Here is a 4,480-nt window from a genome sequence, read left to right as displayed (position 1 = left end):
TCACTGGGCCAGTTTGGCAACTTCCTGGGTTAATTGTGGATTACATGGCTTAATCCTGGGGTTGCAAATGTAGAGATTGCCAGGGCAAGCTTGACCATAATGGAGGGAAGCGTAGTTTAACCAACAGAGAGAGAAAAGAGCATTATTGCTGATAGTGGCAATGGGTAATGCAACTGTTTGGAATCCAAGTGCAGATATCCACAGTGATACTGCAAACATATCATATATTTAGACATTAATTGTGTGCAGGAAAAAAATCATTATCAAGAGGATGCATGCAGTGAGGTTTAGGAAATATGTCAGTCGGATACAAGGATATCCACAACTGCCTGCATTGAACTAAACAGACAATAGAACTCAACTTCAGAGAATCCAGTTCTGGCTAGCCTATTTATAATTGGCTTTTCCCCTCCACAGTTTTCAGTGGATATTCTGTAGGTATGAAAATGCTGATGAACTAGATTTGCAAAAAAATAACACCATTAATTGTTGGTGTCCTTTACCTTATTTCACAATTTTTAAAATATATTCCCACAGGCACAGAGGTTATTTGGAAGCCACTCCCAGTAACGACTTGTTTCTAGAGTTTTAACCTTTAGATTCTTCCCCTTTTCCTCCTCCCTGCTTGTTTTCTCTAGCACACATTGTCATTCCCTCGGATTTCCTGATCATAGGGATATTTGAGGATATCACCTCACACCTACTTTATCCTACACCAAACTTTTGTTTTTTTCCATGCAACTCCCTTGACTACACTTCACTACAAAAGTAGGAAAGTGTAATCTGCAGAAGTGGTGCACAAGGTTAGAAGTTATTTTCATTTTATCTGTAGGCTGAAAATAGAAACCTAACCTGGGTGGATTTAGCTTTTCTGATGAGCCTTTTCTCAGCTCTCCATGCAAGCCTGTGTTCAAGGAAGCATTTCTTCATTGCAACTGACACTGTTTTTGCATGTTATGACCACACAGTCCTGTTTTCTTTCTGGAATACTGATTCAGACTTCCCCAGATACAAATATAAAACTGCTACATGCAGACAGTTCCTGGATGAGGATGACTCTAAGCTCTGTCTTCAGCATATGTGTCTGTATATGTTCCTATTCCCCCGTTCACAGAATAGATCTCAGCTTCTCCTTCCCCAGCAGAGTTCTGCCTGGAGAAACAACCTGATAGAAACATTACATTTCCCAGGACATCATTGTCTTCTTCATAAAGTCCATAGGAGAAAGGAACAACAAAAGATCCTAAATTCTTTTGGTCTTGAAAGAAACAAAGTTTTCTCTGGTGCTGTCTCAAGTCTTTCCTTCTACTTTTCCACTACTTTCAACAAAAATATAGGAACCCACTATATTGAACATGGGCAAATGTAGTTAAAATTGTCAGAACAGTTGAAGAAATCATGTACAAAGCTGTAAGGATAAGATTTTCCTTCATTCACTTTCAAAATGGATGTGTATATATTCCCCAAGTCAAGTAAATGAACTGAATCTCTGAATCCCTCTTTTTTCCAGACATTAGCTTGCTTACTTTCTTTCTTGCTTTCTTTTTCTTTCTTTCTTTCTTTCTTTCTTTCTCTTTCTTTCTCTTTCTTTCTTTAAGTCACTTTAAGTAAGTCTCTTCTGATTTTCCTCCCAAAATAAAGATGAACATTGCTTTTTCCTTTAATCATTTGATAGCTAAGATCAGCCCATTGTTAGTCTATTAATTTTCCTAAAATGAGAATCTTCTCTTGTTTCAAACACACAGAATGACCATGTTTGTCTTTACAAGGCAGCTAGTCATGTGTCAGTGCTAGACTGACAAATCTAATCTCACTGCTAGTGAAGATGTGGAAAGACCAGGCTCAGCACACTTTTTTGTTTATCATAAACCTGTTCCACTCTTCACCTTAAATACTAGCTTTTACTTACTAGAATTCATTTTGTTTTGCTATTAGTTACCAAGCTAGTGCAACTGCAAAGAATTAGCATTTGTTAAAATGTTTAAAGTAGGCTAAGAAAGCTTAAAAGTTACATAACCTAAATATCATCAATTTATGATGCCAGTCCATTTTTTTCCTAATTAAAAAATGCCCTTGATTCATTGAAAAAATTCATCTGCTCTTACACAAAAGTGCAGGTGCAGTCCAGAATGGCTTCCTGTACATTTTCTCAAGCATCTGTTCTGCTAGATTAAAAACAAAATCAATTTTGGAGTCCAAATTTTGTCGGCTGCTAATTTAGTGGCATTGAACCATAAATACCTGTGTTAAGACATCTCCAGAGTTGTGCCAAAAATCTGGAAAATTTCTTTTGGGGAAACCTGCACGTTACCAGAACTATTACTGCAATGCCAGCACTACCAGTCCAGCCTGGTGTTAGCAATGTTGGATGTAGGAGTTACAATCCTCTCAGAGCACTCTTGGCAAAACAGAATCAGGGCTAAACTACCCACCCTTACCATGTGGCAGCCCTCTGGTTTGTAGAAAAGCTATTAAGAAAGAAACTACATTATCTGCAGTTCTGAGGTTTCACATTTGGTTTGTATAAAAGCTATTAAGAAAGAAACTACATTATCTGCAGTTTTGAAGTTTCACATTTGGGTCTTTTTGGTTTTGGTTCTCATTTAGTAAACACTTTCAGAATTTGGTAGCATCTTAGACACCATTTGTAGCGTGTGGCTTTGGTGGGTTGCTGGAACTGCCTTCCACAGCATTAAAGTCTTGTTATGAGACATATGGGTGGTAGTTACTTTTGCTTTTTAGCACTGTCAGAGACAGAGCAAACTGTTTCATAGCATCATAGAATGGTTCAGGCTGGAAGGGACAAAGGATCATCTTGTTCCAGTCCCCCTGCCATGCTAGACCAGGTTGCTCAAAGTCCCATCCACCCTGGCCTTGAACACTTCCAGGGATCCAAAGCCTCTCTGGATAATCTGTTCCAGGGCCTCCCCACCCTCACAGCAAAGCATTTCTTCCTAAAACCTAATCTAAACCTACTCTTTTTCAGTTTAAAGCCATTCTCCCTTGTCCTATCACTACACATCCTTGTAAAAAGTCTGTCTCCCTGCTCTCTTGTAGCCTCATTTAAGTACTGGAAGGCTGCTATGAGACCTTCAAAGAGCCTTCTCTTCTGCAGGCTGAATAACATTTCATTTCAATTTCATAAATCCATCATCCTTTAGACAACCTTCCTTCTCAGTCCAGGATGGCTTCCTAAATTTCTAGCACAATCAAAGAAATAATTGAATTCAGTAGTAAAAATCTGTGTATTACTCGAGTGTCTTTAGTACCTGCCTGATATGTTTCAACAGAGATTTAGCAGTCTTGTAGCAATCCTCCCATCTATCTCACAAGAAGGAACATCCTGCTGATGTTTATTAATGCAGAACTTATAGACAAGTCATTTGGCAATGACTGTATTAGATTTCTCAGAAGTGACAGCTGACACAAGACGTACTTACCTCATGTCGCCCAGCTATGAAAAACACCTTTGGACTTGGACCATGGGTCAGCAATGCTTTTAAGTGATATTGGATATCTTTTAGGGCAGGAGGATAATAAAACGTAAGCATAACCCACTTGGCTACTAGGCTGGAATTAAATGAGGTGAACCTAAGGTTCCTGGCTTGTTTTTTGCTTGCTGGAAAATCAGCATGGTGATGTTTCTCAGTTCAAAGAGGCGATTCCTGAGGTGATCCAAATTCTAACAGACTGTGTCAGGAGGCATGTCAGGTCACTGGGCGCGCCAGCTCCAGAAAAGTATTGATCATTAACCTGCAATCCCCTTTCACATTTATGATCATAAGCAAAGCCGAGTCGGTGCAGACAATGCAAACGGCAGAGTCAGAGCAACACGATGGTTTTCCGCAGACATTCAAAACCAGCCAGTTGGTCATAAAATGCAAAGTTAGTTGTTGGGGTTTTTTTACAGATATGCAAGTGGTTTTTATAGTATGCAAAGAGGAAGCTGGTGTGCTTCTTTCAACGCGGTTTATTAGGCGAAGAAACGTGTGCCTCCACTTTTCACAAAGGATTTTGCTTCTCCTTCTCTCATTGAAAGCGGAGCACGCTTGGCGGGGTGTCAGTGCACAGCTGCAGCCCCAGCCGCCCTGCGCTGCGCACGGCCCGCGGCGGGCAGCCAGGCTCCGCCACCCGCCCTGCCTTGCGCAGCCCCTCGTTTTCTTTTGTCATCTCATGGATTCCCTTTGGTGCATCCCGCTGTGGGCATCCTGCCTCCATCCCACCCCGAAGACAGGGGCAGTTCCAACGGGAAGGCACGGCCGCCGCTGGCCGTGTCCTGTGGACGCCCTGCGCAGACGCCGCGGCCGCGACGCTCCCGGCGGCTCCCGACGCGCTCCCGGGCCACGCGAGAGGAGCTTCCCGGGACTCCTGGGACACCCGGGACCACGCCACTCACTGCGCAGCAGCGGAACTACAAGTCCCGAGAAGCTTTGCGCGCAGAGCCCGCGACAGCCTGGGCCAAGGGCCGCCGGGCTTGCTG

This window comes from Prinia subflava, chromosome 5 (assembly GCF_021018805.1).
Source record: "Prinia subflava isolate CZ2003 ecotype Zambia chromosome 5, Cam_Psub_1.2, whole genome shotgun sequence".
NCBI lineage: Eukaryota > Metazoa > Chordata > Aves > Passeriformes > Cisticolidae > Prinia > Prinia subflava.
The sequence above is the reverse complement of the archived record's forward strand: the minus strand, read 5'-3'. Positions refer to the sequence as shown.